The following is a 19,933-nucleotide window of genomic DNA, read 5'->3' on the forward strand; positions in this document are numbered from 1 at the left end:
AGAACTCTAACACAAACTATAAGCTAAGACTCTAAGCTAAAACTCTAAACTCTTAACTAAAAGTAAACTAAACTAGAACTCTAACATAAACTCTAATCTAAGACTCTAATCTAAAAACTCTATACTCTTAGCTATAAATAAACTAAACTAGAACTCTAACACAAACTGTAAGCTAAGACTCTAAGCTAAAAATCTAAACTCTTAACTAAAACTAAACTGAACTAGAACTCTAACTAAAACTCTAAGATATGACTCTAAGCTAAAACTCTAAATTCTTAACTATAACTAAACTAAACTAGAACTCTTACTAAAACTCTAAGATAAGACTCTAAGGTAAAACTCTAAACTCTTAACTAAAACTAAACTAAACTAGAACTCTAACAAAACTCTAAGGTAAGACTAAGCTAAAACTCGAAACTCTTAACTAAAACTTAACTCAACTACAACTTTAATTAAAACTCTAATCTATGACTCTAAGCTAAAACTCTAAATTCCTAACTGTAACTAAACTAAAACTTCAACTCTAATTAGAACTCTAAGCTAAGACTCTATGGTAAAACTCTAAACTCTTAACTAAAACTAAACTAAACTAGAACTCTAACTAAAACTCTAAGATAAGATTCTAATATAAAAACTCTAAGCTATTAACTAAAAATAAACTAAAATATAATTCTAACACAAACTCTAAGCTATTACTCTATTATAACGAACTTTCAACTAATAGATAAAACTGAACTAAACTAAAACTCTGAGATAAGACTGTAAGCTAAAACTCTTAACTCTTAACTATAACTAAACTAAAATTCAAACTTAACAAAAAATCTAAGCTAAGACTCTAAGCTAAAACTCTAAACTCTTAACTATTACTAAACTAGAACTTCAACAAAAACTCTATGCTAAGACTCTAAGCTAAAAATTCTAAACTCTTAACTAAAACTAAACTAAACTAGAACTCTAACAAAAACTCTAAGCTAAGACTCTAAGCTAAAACTCTTTAACTATTACTAAATTAAACTTCAACTTTATCAAAAACTCTAAGCTAAGACTCTAAGCTAAAACTCTAAACTATTAACTAAAACTAAACTAAACTAGAACTTCAACAATAACTATAAGCTAAGACTCTAAGATAAAAAGTCTAAACTCTTAACTAAAAATAAAATAAAATATACATCTAACAAAAAAAATAAGATAATACTCTAAGCTAAAACTATAAAATATTAAATAAAACTAAACTAAACAAGAACTCTTAACTAAACCTCTAAGCTATGACTCTAAGGTAAAACACCAAACTCTTAACTAAAACTAAACTAAACTAGAACTTCAACAAAACTCTATGCTAAGACTCTAAGCTAAAAACTCTAAACTCTTAACTAAAACTAAACTAAACTAGAACTCTAACAAAAACTTTCCAAGCTAAGACTCTAAGCTAAAACTCTAAACTATTAACTAAAACTAAACTAAACTAGAACTTCAACAAAAACTCTAAGCTAAGACTCTAAGCTAAAAACTCTAAACTATTAACTAAAACTAAACTAAGCTATAACTCTAACAAAAACTCTATGCTAAGACTCTAATCTAAAAAAATATAAACTATTAACTAAAACTAAACTAACCTAAAACTCTAAGCTAAGACTCTAAGCTAAAACTCTAAACTCTTAACTTTTACTAAATTAAACTTCAACTTTAACAAAAACTCTAAGCTAAGACTCTAAGCTAAAACTCTAAACTCTTAACTATTACTAAACTAAACTAGAACTTCAACCAAAACTCTATGCTAAGACTCTAAGCTAAAAACTCTAAACTCTTAACTAAAACTAAACTAAACTAGAACTCTAACAAAAACTCTAAGCTAAGACTCTAAGCTAAAACTCTTAACTATAACTAAACTAAAATTCAACTCTAACAAAAATTCTAAGCTAAGACTCTAAGCTAAAACTGCAAACTCTTAACTATAACTAAAATAAACTAGAACTTCAACAAAAACTCTAGGCTAAGACTCTAAGATACAAACTATAAACTCTTAAATAAAACTAAAATAAACTAGAACTCTAACAAAAAATCTAAGCTAAGACTCTAAGCTAAAATTCTAAACTCTTAACTAAAACTAAACTAAACAAGAACTCTTAAATAAAACTCTAAGATAAGACTCTAAGTTAAAACACAAAACTATTAAATAAAAATAAACTAAACTAGAACTTCAACAAAACTTTAAGCTAAGACTAAAATCAAAAACTATAAACTATTAAATAAAAATAAAATAAAATATAACTCTAAAAAAAAATTTCCAAGCTAAGACTCTGAGCTAAAATTTTACACCATTAATTAAAACTAAAATAAACTAGAACTTCAACATAAACTATACGAAAAGATTCTGAGCTAAAAACTCCAAACTATCAAATATTAATAAACTAAAGTGTAACTCTAACAAAAACTCTAAACTAAGACTCTAAGCTAAAATCCTAAAATCTTAAGTAAAACTAAACTAGACAATAACTCTAAGCTAAGACTCTAAGGTAAAACTCTAAACTATTAACTATAACTAAACTAAACTAGAACTCTAACTGAAACTCAAAGGTAAAACATCAAACTCTTAACTAAAATTAAACTAAACTAGAACTCTATAAAAAAAACTCTAAGTTAAGACTCTAAGCCAAAACTCGAAACTCTTAACTAAAACTTAGCCAAACTAAAACTTTAAGTAAAACTCTAAGGTATGACTCTAAACTAAAACTCTAAATTCTGAACTGTAACTAAACTAAACTTCAACATTAACTAAAACTCTAAGCTAAGACTCTAATTTAAAAATCTAAACTCTTAACTAAAACTAAATTAAACTAGAACTCTAACAAAAAATCTAAGCTAAGACTCTAATCTAAAACTATAAAATCTTAACTAGAACTTAAACAAACTATAAATTTAATTAAAATTCTAATCTATGACTATAATCTAAAACTCTAAATTCTTAACTGTAACTAAACTAAACTATAACTCTAAATAAAACTCTAAGCTAAGACTCTAAGCTAAAAACTCTAAACTCTTAACTAAAACTAAACTAAACTAGAACTCTAAGCTAAACTCTAAGCTAAAAACTCTAAACTTTTAACTAAAACTAAACCAAACTAAAACTCTAAGCTAAGTCTCTAAGGTAAAACTTCAAACTCTTACCTATAATTAAGTTGTGGGTGAAAAGGATGGGTACTTCAAGTTGGAATATGGGTTTAGGACGGTCACTAAGAAAGGAACTTGTTCTGAAATGCATTTGAAAAGTATTGACTGGTTTTGGGACATACAAAAAGCTGTAAAGTAACGATTAGGATGAAAAGGATTGGTACTTCAAGTTGGAAAATGGGTTTAGGAAGGAAATTAAGAAAAGAACTTGCTCTGAAATTCCTTTTGAAAAGTATTGCTTGCTGTTGGATATTCAAAAAGCTGTAAAGTAAAGTTTTGGATGAAACGGATGGGAAATTCAACTTGTAAAATGGGTTTAGGATGGACATTATGAAAAGAACTTGTTGTGAAATGCCCTTTGAAAAGTATTGCTTGATGTTGGAGCATTCAAAAAGCTGTATAGTAAAGTTGTGGGTGAAAAGGATGGGAACTTCAACTTGTAAAATGGGTTTAGGAGGGACATTAAGAAAAGAACTTGTCCTGAAATGCCTTTTGAAAAGTATTGCTTGATGTTGGAGCATTCAAAAAGCTGTAAAGTAAAATTGTTGGTCAAACTGCTTGTTAATTAAACTTGTAAAATGTGTTTAGGATGGACATTATGAAAAGAACTAGTTGTGAAATGATTTTTGAAAAGTATTGCTTGATTTTGGAGCATTCAAAAAGCTGTAAAGTAAAGTTGTGGGTGTAAAGGATGGGAACTTCAACTTGTAAAATGGGTTTAGGAGGGACATTAAGAAAAGAACTTATTGTGAAATGCCCTTTGAAAAGTATTGCTTGATGTTGGAGCATTCAAAAAGCTGTGCGGTTAAGTTGTGGGTGTAAAGGATAGGGTACTTCAACTTGTAAATTGCGTTTAGGAGGAATAGTATGAAAATAACAGTTTCTTAAATGCCTTTGAAAAATATTGCTAGGTAGTGGAGCATTCAAAAGGCTCTGATGTAAGGATGTATGTGTAAACGATGGGTACTTCAATTTGCAAAATAGGTTTAGGAGGTAAATTATAAAAAGAAGTTGCTCGGAAATGCCTTTTGAAAAGTATTGCTTGGTGTTGGAACATTCAAAAAGCTGTAAAGTAAAGTTGGGGGTGAAAAGGATGGGAACTTCAACTTGTAAAATGGGTTTAGGATGGACATTAAGAAAAGAACTTGTTCTGAAATGCTCTTGAAAAGTATTGCTTGATGTTGGCGCATTCAAAAAGCTGTAAAGTAAAGTTGTGGGTGAAAAGGATGGGAACTTCAACTTGTAAAATGGGTTTAGGATGGACATTATGAAAAGAACTTGTTGTGAAATGCCTTTTTAAAAGTATTGCCTGGTGTTTGGGCATTGAAAAAGCTGTAAAGTAAAGTTGTGGGTATAAAGGATCGGTACTTCAACTTGTAAAATGGGTTTAGGAAGGACATTAAGAAAATAACTTGTTCGGAAATGCCCTTTGAAAAGTATTGCTTGGTGTTGGAGCATTCAAAAGGCTGTAAAGTAAAGTTGTGGGTGAAAAGAATGGGTGCTTCAACTTGTAAAATGGGTTTAGGATGGACATTAAGAAAATAACTTGTTCTGAAAAGATATAATAAAACCTTAAAAAAGTATTAAAAAATGGTGGCTCAGGGGGCCCTTGGGGGTGCCGGGGGACCTTTGAGGACCGGGGGCTTCGTTGGGGTTTGGGATGGGGGATCGGAACCCTTTGGGGTTGGGGTAGAGGAACTCACGACACTGCTCAAATGGAACTTGTGTATTATAACGACCACAGAGTTTCACCCTCAAATTCTCTTCTAAAACCTCTTCTAAAATCATCTTTTAAAATGTCTCTAACTGTTTTGCCAAAATAATTCCCTAAAATGTCTAAAACAGTTTCGCCCAAATAACCCCTAAACGTAATTTCTGCGTGTTCCCTTTGTTTTTGGCATCCCTGCGCTGTCACATTTCAAATCACTAAGAAAACCTTTCTTGAATCAATAATTCCCTTTAGAAACAACAAATTAATTCCTCTTTCTTGACAAATCAATCAACCATGACATCATCTGTCAGACATTAAAAAACTTCGCCCCGGAAACAATTATACTGGTCGAATTCCAAAGATATTAATAAACTTTGCCCCGGAAACAATTCTCTTGGAAATACATAAAGGACATTAATAAACTTCACCCATTCCTTTTTCATGACAAATCAATCAATCTTGACATCACCTGTCAGACATTAATCAATAATCCAGAAAGCACCCATGAAAGTGAGAAAAATCCTGTTTTTTCATTCTCACTGACAAAAACCATAAAACAGACAAGAATTACTGTTGACATCCATGAAAAACAACAAATAAATTGACCGTCGTCCAAGAAACATCCATAAAAGTGAGAAAATTCCTGTTTTTTCAAGTGAGAAAAATTCTGTTTTTCCATTCTCACTGACAAAAACCATCTCCCTATGGACTCTATGCCAATATTTGGTGCCCCGTCAGCATTAAACTAAATTGTAGATGGCAGCAGGGGTGCCCGTCACGAGTAGCACCCTCCTTTCTACTGATATCACATAGTTTTTTTTTTATTGGTTTTAGCCTGGAAAACGATCTCTCCCCAGAAGCAACGCTTACTGGAATTGTTAAGAATATTTCACAATTTTGAAAATCGATTTTTATTTTTATGACGGCGCGGGGCCCCTTCAAACGCGGGGCCTTACTGGGCCCAATCGTTCCAATCGCCCTTTTTTCGGCCCTGAAGCTATCTTGGGCCTTTTGTGTTTCTTATAATAAGTCTCAGATGGAGGAAGTATTTTTTACAGCGTGGGCATCAGTTGGTTTTGAACTATGGCCGTATACCGGTTAGGGCTATGAAAGGGCTGTGGTGTGATCCGTTAACTGGACTTATTTAAATTTCCATATTTAAAAGAATTAATTAAAGCAATTTTTTCATAAAAAAGTAAAGAACTGTATGAAAATTTGAAGCGAGCAGAAGTGAGGTCATATAATAAGTCAAAGCTCAAACGAACAGAAACTACGATGAATGAACTAATGAAATCCAAAATGAACAGAGATTTAAGAATAATCACATGAAAGTACCACGGACATAAGTTGCCATAAGTAAGATTAGGGCTGCCACCCTTTTAAACGCTGAAGGTTAGTGCGTCATGTGCGTTCTACTAAAAATATAATATTTTTCAAAGAGTTTCTCTTAACATTAAAGCATAGGACTGCTTTTATTCGTGGTACTTTATGTTTGTTTTTACTTTCACCTGATAATTCACTTTAATTTCTGCTTGTTTCAGGATTCATCTTGTCATCCATAACAGCGTCTGTTACCTTTATGTTTAACGTGATTATTCATTTTAATTTCTCATTTCCAGTTTCATATATTCATTCATAGTAATTTTTGTTCGTTTTAAGCTTGAACATCATAAGATGGTAACATGTGACAACGTATTCATTGCCTTGAAGTTTCCAACCGAATTGGCAGAATTATTCGTTCTAAGAATCGGTACAACAAAATTTGTATTCTAAAATTCATCGGCCTCATTAAGGTCCCCCTTGATCCAGTCTACTTACCCTGAATTTTTACGGTGATCAGAGAAAAACTTTCAGATGTCACATATCGATACAACCAATCTTTAAATGCTCTGTCTTGATTGAGGTCTACTCGGCTCTTTCTACACGTTCTCTAAGCTTCAAGCCTAATTGAGGCGAAACAAACTCAATGCCCATTTACTTGATAAATTCTGTTTGCTTGCTTTAAATAATGTTCTTTTCCAGTACTTGGAGTATTGCTCTTTTCTTGAGTAATTAAGACTTAAGAATGGGAATCAGGAGTAAGTTAAGTTTTGTTTGTGAATTCAAATTGCCCAAGGTTGAACTCATTTTCTTTTTTGCACCAATCGAAAATTGTATTGCTTATTTTTAAGCAAAGCTAATCTAAAGCAGATTTAAGTGCAGGTCATATTGGACTATACAGTCCGTATACTATTTTTTTTTGGAAATCTTTGCGCTTTACTGACAGTAAAGAGCGCTTTACTGAAAACACAAAAACCATCCAAAACAATAGGATATTCTCTTAGGGGTAGAAAAGTTTTTGACTAGCCTGCCGAGAATTAAAAATTAATTTATAAAGAGCTGAATGCTCTTTCATCGGCCGTAGTATCGGTAAGTTTCAGCGTACAGTTTAAATTGTCTAAAAAACTCAAAGCAGGCTCAGTTTATTTAAAGCGCTAGTTTTTCCAGAATTCTAAAAATATAGAAAAGCATCATGAGTCAGTCTATTTGGGACAGTTTGGTATATATATGTTGGATAAACTGTGAAGCACTGATTTTTGTTCGTTCTATTTTTTGTAAATAGACACAATAAACCTTACGATAAGATTTTTGTCTAACTTAGGTGATAAAACTAAAAATTTCAGCAAGACTTGTTAAAATAGGGTATTAAATATTATTTCCACTCCCTATTTCTCAACAACTTCAATATGAAATATGTGCAGCCTTTTCACATCACAATCCCGAGGTGTATATTATTACTGCTATCTTGACAAGTTACAGATAAAAATTTCAAATGTCGTTCTTGAGTCACATTGGTTCTTCCAAAAAAGCATAATTGTGCTCTTAAGGGCTATTAGAAGAGTCGTTTATCAGACACATACGCAAAGAGAACAAAATTGGGAATTTAGTAAAAAAAAAAAATGGTTTATCAAAACAGCGAAAGAGAAAAAATACATTTCTTTCCCCGAACGCACAGCATGTTTAAAGAAAGTAATCGAGCCGGGTGAATGAAACCTTTTGGAATTGGATCAAATGATCAATTTCTTAGTTTTTCTTAGTTTTATATATATATATATATATATATATATATATATATATATATATATATATATATATATATATATATATATATATATATATATATATATATATATTTATATCGGCACGTTCAAACAGTTCCTCTCATTAGATCCGCCATCAGCAGTCCAATTACCCTGAAACATGTATTTTGGCAGAAACTTTCTCAAAATACTTTTGAGACCAATTCAAGACTCCGAAACCTACTTGGAATTCCTAAAAACATTACATAAAAATATTGCACTACTAATTACCGATTTTCATATATGTATTGGAATAAATTAATTTAAAATCGGTTTCTTTAAAATTTAGTGTTTCAACGTTGAAGCCAAGTTTCGCGTTCAGGAGAAATCTGACTTGTCTACCTGTGAAAAGATCTAATGTCGCTTATGTTCCTACGTTCTCTGGAGTACTCGCACCTCGGTCCGGGTTTTTATAATGGGTGAGATTGGGAAAGATCATACTGCCTATTATATATACAGTGCTCCTTACTTACAGTTCGTTAGAAAAACAACAATTTTTTTTATGGAAAATGTTAAGAGATTTGCGAAGTAGAACCCATATTTAATGCTCCATTTAACAAAATCTCATATTAACTTCTTCAGTTTCTTCGTTTAAGTTGGACAAAGATCTTTCTGTAAGCATTGTTGAAACCTAAAAACGAACAAAGATTAACTGAAAAAAAAAAATTCTGAAAAAATTTTCTACCAAAGTAAAGTTGTTGTATAAACAGCGAAGCAATGATTTTGTTAGTTTTAAGTTTCAACTTTGTTTTTTACTTCGATCTGAAAAACTTTGTCTTTTTATATACCAGATTTGCAGATATATGTTGCATAAACAGCGAAGCAACAATCTTGTTCCTTTTAAGTTTCAAATTGCTTCAATTTGAAGTAATTTGAAAAATTTTGTATATAAATTTTGTATATAAGAGATATAGTGAGGTATTCCTATATTTTTTATTTACATGTATCCCTATATCCCTTATACAGATATTTCCTAGTTATCCTTTTAATACAGGGTGACATCTTGTCACCCTGTGACAGGGTGACAGGTGACTGTAACAGCGAAGCAATAATTTTGTTCGTTTTAAGTTCCAACTTCGCTCTTTACTTCCATCCGAAAAACTTTGTCTTTTTAAATTAATCTCTTCACTAGTTTTAGTGATACTAGGGTGCTACCCAAACATTAAAGTACAAGGCTATTTGCAAATAAAGAGAAGCACTCATATCTTCTGCTTTTGGACCCTTCATTAAGAAGCTTGATCTAATAGAGCAAATTGGAAATTAAAATGTTATATGAATACTAAAAAATACAATAGTTTTTATGGGTTCAACGAAAGTATCGAAGATTTGTTGTTTTCAGTAAAGCGGTCATCATTATAACTTTACGAGTGAGGGGTTGAAGGGGTCTGCAGCCTACTTTTGTCAAGGGTAGTTTCTGCTTGTTTGAAGTTTCCGGTAACTCTTTACTTTTTGTATCCCTTCCTAGATGAATCTCATTAAAGACTTGCGTAGTATCTCGGGGGAAAAAGAAGCTTTAACCCTAATTTTTATAAAGTTTCTTTTATTCTGCGAGATCGCTTCTTCTTGTATTGACATGCAAGATCCTTACAGCTAGACTTTATTATTTCTTCTTTTTTTTTTGAAAATTAATGTTATTTACCATGCGTTAGCTGATAACATCCTCTAAACCTAGGTTCATTACGTAATTAAAATATGTGAAAGTAGCATGTACAAGGACTAAATTCAATAATTTGAGTTTAACCACAGAAAGAAATTAACCTTTTTAGTGAAAATTATAAAATAATTCACAGTGGGAAATATAAGGGGTGAAGCCGACTACCAGTTATCTCGTAGATACTCGATATAGAATTGAACTGCGCAGGAAGGGTGATCCAAAGAATTTTCTATGGTGAGGATCAGAAACCTCAAAAAAGTGCGTTTTAGGTTCAAACTTTCAAATTATCTGTTTTTCCAGATATGTTGGAGGGAATCCCCTTCCTCTGGGTAATTATGAACCACTAGCATTTTCCGAGCATAGGCACGTTCGTACCACAAAATTGGGGGGGGGGGGCACAAGGGTACCTCTAAAGCCTAAACTTTCAGCAATTATACATTTTAATTCGTTGCAAAACATTCTTAGGATATTGCGAGCCTAATTGGGAGAGGGGTCACCATCCTAGCCTCAGAATAAAAATACGTCCGTACACAACTTATTTAAAGTCAAATTTTATTCGTTTTCCTTTCAGGAGACTGTTGAAACCAAGTGACAAAGTTTTTTTTCTGGTTTTCTTTCTTTTTTTTAAGGTCAACCGATTTATTTACTTAAGCCAAAGCATGGGAAGGGTCACCATCCTGAGCTAAGAATCTTCTCTCAGGCATGCCAATTACTAACAGCAGCTGTTGGCATTACCAGGGATAACCTACGGCGACTTTTAAATATATTGCACCAGATTTCCACCGCTTTTTGGCGCAATCCATGCGCTATGACAGTTACCGACTGTACTGAAATATTTCAACTAGAGTTGAGTCACCACAATCATACAAGAACACTATTCAAAAAGTGAAAATATAAAATGGAGATGGAGGCCAGGGGGAGCCCATTTACAGAAGTAAAGTAACTCCAGATGGCGAGTGCCAAGCGCGGCGAAAGAATGCCAAGCGTGGCAGAAATGTTCGATACACATGGTGTTCTGAGATTACACCAAGTGGCAAAAAGTGGGCACCCGTTTGAATGGAGGTTGAAGCTCTGATCAAGCGTGAAAGACTTTATAGGGATATGTTAGGAATTTATTTTCATGAGCCGTTAATTGCTCATCTAGAAATTCCAGTTTATTGCTGCTATATTGACTTTTCTATGCGGCAAAATACTCATACACAGCGTAAAATTTTACGTTGAATTCGACTGTACTTGGAACTACCCATGTTGCGAACAAAATTTGTTCTGTAACCGTAAAGTCTTAAATCATGCTACTGTGAAAGGTTCTACGGCGTAGTAAATGCACCATTAGGCGGCACCGATATTTCCTTAGTGAGTTGTATACAGGAGGCACAGGCATAGGATTTCATTTTAGGAGGGAGTGGCAAATTCCTCAAGACAGCACAAAACAGGCAATCGATAACTGTATGAAAACACAAACATTATTATAAAAACTGTCCATACATAAATATTTTTCCCACTGCTTTCATTTCCCAGAATGAGAAGAATTGAAGTTCCAACACATTCAATTCAGGGGAAAGTTTGCTTGTAGAGGCTTAAAGCTTCAATATTTAATTTGAAAATATTTTTTTCGTAGTTTTTCGAGTTCCATAACTACTAAAAACACGAGACTAACGTTAAACTTTATTTAAGTCGGTTCATTCCCCCCCCCCTCCAACAAAATAAATCTACATTAGAAGAATTTATCGGGAATCCCCTATTTTGAAGATATTTTGTAATGTAATTTCTTTGTAAGTGGTAACACCAAAGTTAATACAGATTATGTAGGCCAAGTCCGAATCAGCAATAAAAAGTAACATCTATCTACTAATTGGGGAGTCCAAATGGGGAAGAAAGCTACCAGCATTTAGGTCTCATCTCCCCGAAATCTAACGGTTTTTTTTTCAATTATTTCGAAAGAGCTTCACCTATTTTGTTGTTCTTGGCAGGGTTGACTAATCTATCCCCTCCTGAAAAAATACCTGTTCCCGAGCACAGTTTGGTGATCAGTAATTAAACGTGTTGATGATACGTTGGTAAATTATATCATACTACCTAACCGGCATAGCTCAAAACGAACAGAAATTATTTTTAAAGAAAGGAAAGGAGAATAATTGGTATGGCGGTAACACTGCATATAAATTTATATGAATGTATATATAGTGGGCTGTAATAATACAAAGGGTAAATATAACATTGGTTTAAGAATGGAAAGAAAGACAATAATGAATTTACAATGATAATCAAGTTATCATTGATTTAAAGTTTGATATCAAACTTTAAATGATTGATATCATTTAAAGTTTATTCTTTAAAGCTCAGGAAAGGTCTGCCCATTTCATACGAAAACACTGATTGAAAACGAAACTAGCTCTTATCTCGGCTCTCCGCCAAAACAGGTAATTAACCTTTTTCAAGTCACACAGGAACTATAATCTGAGAAAATAAATATCACGACGTGAAAAAAAGGTCATAAACCATCCAGTGGCGGATCCAGAGGGGGGGCCTCCCTCCCCCCTAACATAGTCTAAAGTAGTGTAATTTACCTAATTAACGCAAGTTTGCATTAATTAAACTTGCTCCTAACGTAAGTTTATCGAATCAACCTGTTTTGCGCCCCCCTTAAAAAATCCTGGATCCGCCCCTGAAACCATCACATCTTTTCCACCAGTTATTAGAAGAAAACATTTCCTTATTTTCACAAATTTCATCAACCCCCCGCCCCCTTTTTTAGAAATCCTACATATGCCAATCAGGTAAGTCCACAGTATATAAATAATAGATTAAGTCATAATTTGTATATAAATTAAGTCATAACTGTGAGATGGGACAGTTGCAAACCACTTGGCCGGCTCACCAAGTTTTTTTCTGCTTTCGCAATTACGAATAATACAACTTCGAACCATTTCTCATTGATTGACGCATACATAATAACCTGCTCAAGCATGAAGAAGTGGGAGGAGCTTTTTGTTCGCACCGAGAATGAAGAGCCAGAAATCATCTGCGGTAAACTTACTGCTAATTATATATACAGTGGTAAGGAGCGACCCGGCTCAATAGTAAGCGAAACTCTAAAAAACGGAATTTTGATATCTATAGTTACATCAAAAGAACAAGATTTTTATGCTCAATTCAAATATATAAGTTTCGTCAAGTTTAGTCTTAGCCTTCAAAAGTTACGCTAATGTTTGACTCTTTCTCGCCTCTTGCTTTATAAAGCAATGAAAACTTTAGCGTAAAGAGCGAGGCGTTGAGGAGGGAACAGCCCCTTTTATATACGGAATAATTTCTGTTCGTTTTAAATTTTAATGTCGCTCCTTACTTTCAGTTAAAAAAACATGTTTTTTTTTAATTTAATTTACACAAGGAGTCGCTTGGTTACACATTTTGACGCTCCGATGATATCCGAGTGCCCTGCTTTCGCTGAAGAAAAAAATAGACTCATCACGGTTTCAAGCTCTTTTTCGAAATTCCCGAACATTTATTTTCGTAGTTTATTTTTACAGTCAAGATAGGTGTTAATGGTATTTGTCGTTATTTCTGAATAAGCCTATTTAAAATGAAAATTTTTTTGACTGCAGTTTTTTTTTTTCAAAATCGTTTTTTTTAATTTACGCTCACTGATAGGACTTGGAGGAGTATTTTTCAGGGGGGATTAAGTATCAGGGGGGATAAATAATAAATAATTTTTCAGGGGGGAATAAAAAGTACGTAGATTAGGTTGCTAGCTTTGGAATGAGTCATTAATCATCTCTCTAATATTGCAATAGTCTGCTAGTCTTCGTAGAAAAAAAAGAAAAAAAGGCGACATCAGCGCTACCCGTGCGAAAAAGTAATTTTCCTTGTTGTAAAATGGGGGGGGGGGGCTGTTACTATCCTGTATGGGGGTTTTGACCATGGTAATTCAAATGCTTTATTATTCATTGTTATCCGCTGCCATTTTCAAAGTATTTCAAGCTCTTTCTAATTTCCCATAAATTTAGTTTTAGCACTAAATTTTTAATATTAAGGTTAACTGAAGTAACAGTTATCATTTAAATCAGCTTCAAATAGCAGGCTTCAAATCAGCTTCTTTCGTGCTAGACACTTTCTTATAAAGTGCATTTTTAAACTATCGGTTACAATTGGCCGTGGTTGGCTCTTTGCTATGCTGCAGCTATCGCTGTAACCATGATAAATCGTCGGAGGTCGATACATGGCACACATAGGTACGATATGCACACATGTTTGATAGGCACATTCATGATATATATATATATATATATATATATATATATATATATATATATATATATATATATATATATATATATATATATATATGCTTCTTATTCAAATTATCGACTGATCCTCCCCTGCCTTATAATATCCTACGCCTATACCACTTTGTTAGTGAGTACTATTCTCATACACATTCTCAAATCAAGATGGCCCTTTCGAGCCATTAAATAAAAAAAACAAGTTTTTTTAACTGAAAGTAAGGAACGACGTTAAAACTTAAAACGAACAGAAATTATTCCGTATATGAAAGGGGCTGTCCCCTCATCAACGCCTCGCTCTTTACGCTAAAGTTTTTTATTGTTTAAAAAAAATAGAGTTATGAGAAAGTCAAACTTTAGCGTAAAGAGCGAGGCGTTGAGGAGGGGATAGCCCCTTTCATATACGGAATAATTTCTGTTCGTTTTAAGTTTTAACGTCGTTCCTTACTTTCATTTAAAAAAACTTGTTTTTTTTAAATTTAATTTTTGAACGTTTTTGAATTGATGCAGGTTTTGATTTTGGCTCACCGTACGTGGATAATTAAAAAAAATTGAATATTAATTTTAGTCTTATTTGATTAAATGGCTTTCTCGAAACCTGTTTAATATTATTAACGAACGTTTTTATTAGTATTAAATATACGTAACTTACGAATTAACTTACGTAACAAACCTCTATATTCTTATATTTTTAATAGGTATATTGGAGAGTTTGCCCCCTAGTAAATACCTTGCTCTTTAAGCTAAAGTTCGAATTTTGTTCCAATTCTTTAAAAATGACCCCTTAATCACAAATGCCGTTAATTAGAATAAATAGCTCTAATGAAAGTACTAAATAATCTTTGGCTTAAAGAGCGAGGTATTGACTAGGGGATGAACCCAATCATATACGTAATGTTTTCTGTCGTTTTAAGTTTTTATGTTGCTCTTTACTTTCAGTTAAAAAAATTGTTTTTTTTATATATAATTTCTGATCTTTTTTAAATAATGCTGGGAAATCCGGCGCCCCCTTCATAACAATGTCCCTTCTCCCATGAAAACATCCTTCATGGTAAGATCCTCCCACATAACCCCCGACCCACTCCCCCTCCCACTACCAGAAAAAAATCCCCTCTGAAAACGTCTGTATACTTCCCAATAACCAATACTATATGTTAACATTGGGTAAAGTTTATAACTTTCAGCCCTCCCCCCGGAGACTCTGGGGGATTAAGTCATCCTCAAAGACAAAGATATTATATTTCCGACCATGCTGAACAAAATGGCTATCTCAAAATTTTTACCGGCTGACTTTGGGAAAAACATGAGTGTTGGAGGCCTAGTTGGCCTCCATTTTTTTTGTCGCTTAAAAAGGGCACTAGAACTTTTAATTTCCGTTCGAATGAGCCCTCCCACGATATTCTAGGACCTCTGGGTCGATACGATCACCCTTGGGAAAAAAAAAACAAAACAAAATAAATAAACACGCATCCGTGATCTTCTGGCAAAAAATACAAAATTCCACATTTTTGTAGATAGGAGCTTGAAACCTCCGCAGTAGGGTTCTCTAATATGCTGAATATGATAGTGTGATTTTCATTAGGGTTCTATAACTCTTAGGGGGTCTTTTACCCCTTTTTTCGAAAATCAGCCAAATTTTCTTAGGCGCGTAACTTCTGTTTGGTAGGACTAAACTTGATGAAACATATATTTGAAATCAGCATTAAAATTTGATTCTTTCGATGTATCTATTGGTATCAAAATTCAGTTTTCTACAGTTTCAGTTACCATTGAGCCGGGTCGCTCCTTACTTACAGTTCGTTACCACTAACTGTTTGATATCCTATCCTTCTCCTCGTTTTTTTTTGGGATCATATCAATGCTATAGCGAAAGGTTATAACGATGTATTGGAATTTCAATTTTCAAGTAATAATTTTCCCTTTTTGTTCGTTTTTCTTACTTTCTTGTTCAAATTCTGCAGTTCAACAGTAGGCCCACTTTTATATGCGAAAATTTACATTGTTATTCTCCATATTTTATAAGAAGTTTTAAACAACTCAGGTCTCGGGTTCTGCTTTATGAGGGTCTTTTTAAGGCAGGTTTTCCGAATCCAACTAATCCTTGTTTAACATCGTCCATCTATGTAATCCGTAAGCATCCGTAACTCCCAGCAAATCAACAATTTTCAATTCTGAAGACAGTCGCTTGGAATTGTACAACAGGAGCCTGAAGCCAAGTGACTATTTTCTCATTACATATACATTCAGTACATTTAATAATTTTTTTTATAGATAATATTGGTAAGTCTACCACGTTTTGTCTTCCGGCTGGGGTGTACAATTGAACCTATCAGGAAAATTGTTTTAGGGAGGGGGTGGTAAGGGGACTTGAGATCCTGTGTTAAGGGAGAAAATATTTTTTCTCTGGCTCCCACGGTAGAGTATGCGCTACAGTTTGATTAATGTTGTTTATGGCCGTTGTATAACAGGCTCTGATGTTAGTAATATCATATATTATCTTGTATTGCTACTTACGTTACTCTTGTTATTACCTAGTAAGAATGCTAGTTGTTCGTATAGTAAATAACTATTAGGTTACCTCATTAACCACATTACAGACAATTATTTAGGTTTTTTGTTCGTGGTTTTTTTGCACCATGAAACTCACTTTCGTTAGATTTTTCTCCACATGAATCATTAAGTGTCAGTTTTGGGCTACTATATGTTTCAATTGTAACACCTATTTGCATCTGTTGAAAGTTTGTGATGACATATTTTATAATATATTGTTAGTTTTTTTTTAGGCTTTCAATGAAAGAAGCTTAGATTTACCTTTTTTTCAAATTAGTTGTCGAACAGAAATCTGTTTTTTAATGCTATTTTTGACTGGTCCAGCGAGGGATTTTTTCTTCACTTAATTTTAAGTTTGAACATGATGCTTGCAAATCAAAATTTTTTGTTGCAAATATTAATTTTTTTTATTTTAAAGAGAAATGCTACCAGTCTTCTTCAATAATAGCGCCATTAGGTTTGTATAAAATGAGATTCGTCTTATTATGGTTTAGTATTAAACGACTTTCCTCATTTAAATGTAAAGTGTGAAAACTTAACTTTAAGCTCTTGTGAAAGCTATAAATGAATTGAAAAAATAGAATTATTACTAAGAAGGATTACTAAGCAAACTTAACCAAACATTTATCAAGCAAATGGATTAGTTTTTAGCCGTCGTGCATATCTTGTACCGTCGTGTTTAGCCGTCGTGTATATAGAACTGTTTCTTGTTCTTGGAATAGGAATAAATTATGAAGAGTTGAAGACTTCTCTCTCTCTCTCTCTCTCTCTCTCTCTCTCTCTCTCTCTCTCTCTCTCTCTCTCTCTCTCTCTCTCTCTCTCTCTTTCTCTCCATGGGCGCTTAAAAGGAGAGAGGCAGGGGGGCTCTGGCCCCCCCCTGGCTGAATGACGCTGCCTTATATTTGTATTAATTAAAAGAAAAATCCACAAAATTAGTTTTTCAAAGAAAAGGAAAGAGCTCCATTAAGCCATGAATCGGTAGAAATAAAGTCAAATAATCTTCCTAGCGTAAAACTACCACAAATCACTTTGAACAAATAAATGAAACTCAAAACGAACAGAAATTAGAATAAATAACCGAGTTAAACTCAAAACACATTACTAGGGCTGAGAACCCCAATGCCTTCTCAAGACCAGAACATAATTTAGGATTTACTGAAAAAACAAAAAAAAAAAAAAAAACAAATGACCGAGGGCTTGTCAGTTTAATATACCTATAGCGATATTTATTTCTTGAAGTCTTAAATTTTTTTTATTTATTTAATTAAAAAAAAAAAGTGAAAAAATATAAACGTTTTTTTTTTTTCAGTAAAGCGTAAATTTTGTTCTGGTCTTGAGAAGCCATGTGGGTTATTAGCCCTACTAATGTTAATTTTGGTTCGTTTCGAGTTTGACTCGGCTATTTGTTTTAATTTATGTTCGTTTTGAGTATCATTTATTTATTGATAGTGATTTGTGGTAGTTTTACGCTTGGACGATTACTTGACTTCATTTCTGCCCATTTTTGGCTTAATAGAGCTCTTTACTTTTCTTTGAAAAACTTGTTTTGTGGAAAGTATTTTTAATTAATTTATGTTCGTTTTTTACTGACAAAGTTATTTTCAGGAAATTTTTTTTATATCTTTTCGGTTTTCTTTTTTCTATAAGAATCAATAGTTTGGCTTGCTTTTTGTATGTTGGGAGAAACTTTTTCAATAATTTTTAATCCTGACACAAATAGTATTTTTTAGTTCATTTTATAGCTTCTCAAGTTGACCTGAAAAAATAGAATTTAATATCATTCCCAAAAGATTCTATCTATGGTCTTTGACAACCTGGATACACTTACACTATATTTATTTATTTAAATTTGAAGACCAGAAGTAGTAACAGTAGTAGCTCCGAAAGCTTCAACCAGATACCCCCAGTCGTTCTCGATTTGTTGCTGAAGTGTCTTATTGGCAACCGCAAACACAAAACCTTTCGATTTAGTTATAAAGTAGCATTTAGTTATATAGCATAATGGGCCAGTTGTATAATTGTGGGGGGTTGACATTCCCAATATCCCTAAAGACATTGTTGCTGGACTGTTCCACTATGCTGAACAAAATAGTTGTTTCAAAATTTAACTGGATGTGTTTGGGAAATAAATCGGTCTGAGAGACGGGCTGATTGTCCTCCAATCTCTTTTTACTCTAAGAAAGGACACTAGAACTTTTAATTTTGAATCGAATTAGCTTCTTTACTATTATCCCTTCTACTGCCTTTCTAATCACTTTCTTCTAATAAAAAGGGCACCAACCCTTTCAATTTCCAATGGAATGAGCCCTTTCGAAGTTTCAGTGACAATGCTTTCTATAAAACTCTTATATGCCCCTGGGGCATAACTTACAACCCTTGTCCTGAGGGCTTTTGGGGGGTTATCATCCTCAAAGACTTAATTTCCAGAACCTTCAACTACATTGAACAAAATGGCTGTCCCAAAATTTTGATTGGATGTGTTTGGGGAAATGGTGGGTGTGGGAGGAGGGTTAGTTGCCCTCCAATCACTTTTGACTATAAAAAAGGGCACTAGCCCTTTTAATTTCCAATCATATGAACCCTTTTTGTCGTTTCTACCACAACGCTTTCTGTAAAATCTTTATATGTTCCCAGGGCATAACTTACAATCCTTGCCTTGAGGGCTGTGGGGGGTTTGTCATCCTCAAAGACATAATTTCTGGACTTTTAAACTACGTCAAACAAAGTAACTATCTCGAAATTTTAATTGGAAGTGTTTGGGGAAATGATGGGCGTGAGGGGGGATGGTTGCCCTCCCATCACTTTTGACTATTAAAGAGGGTACCTTTCAATTTCCAACCGAATGAGCCCTTTTCGAAATTTCTATGACAACAAATGTACATCTTAAAATTTCTATCAGATGCGTTTCGGGAAAATACGACGTGTGTGTGTGCGTGGGGGGGGGTATCTATCCTCTGATCACTTTTACTCTTAAAAATAGCACTGTAGCTTCTGATTACCAATCGGATGAGCCGTCTCTGAAGTTTATACGACCACCTTTTTTATAAACACCCTATATACCCCCAGGGCGTAACTTACAACCCTTGCCCTGAGGGCTATGGGGTGGGTTATCCTCAAAGACATAATTTCTGGACCTTTCAACCACGCTGAACAAAATGGCTATCTCAGAAATTCTGATTGGATTTGTTTTGGGAAATGAGTGTTGTAGGGGGGGGGGGCTGGTTGACCTCCAATGACTTTTGACTGTTAAAAAGGCTAGTAGAACTTCTGATTACCAATCAAATGAGACCCCACCGAGGTTTATACGACCACTCTTCCTATAAAAAAAACCTTATATCCCCCCCAGGGCATAACTTACAACCCTTCCCCTGAGGGTTGGGGGGGGGGGGGGGTGGTGTCATTCTCAAAGTCATAATTTCGGACCTCTAAACTGCGCAAAACAAGATAGCTA

General features: G+C 33.6%; 1 protein-coding gene across 1 annotated transcript in view; it reads left to right on the top strand.

Moving 5' to 3' along the window:
* Nucleotides 1-19,933, top strand: part of Invadolysin (leishmanolysin-like peptidase, invadolysin) — a 185,279-nt gene that overhangs the window by 116,113 nt on the left and 49,233 nt on the right. The window lies entirely within an intron of this gene.

This window comes from Artemia sp. Qi Xiang Cuo, chromosome 21 (assembly GCF_049724085.1).
Source record: "Artemia sp. Qi Xiang Cuo chromosome 21, ASM4972408v1, whole genome shotgun sequence".
NCBI lineage: Eukaryota > Metazoa > Arthropoda > Branchiopoda > Anostraca > Artemiidae > Artemia > Artemia sp. Qi Xiang Cuo.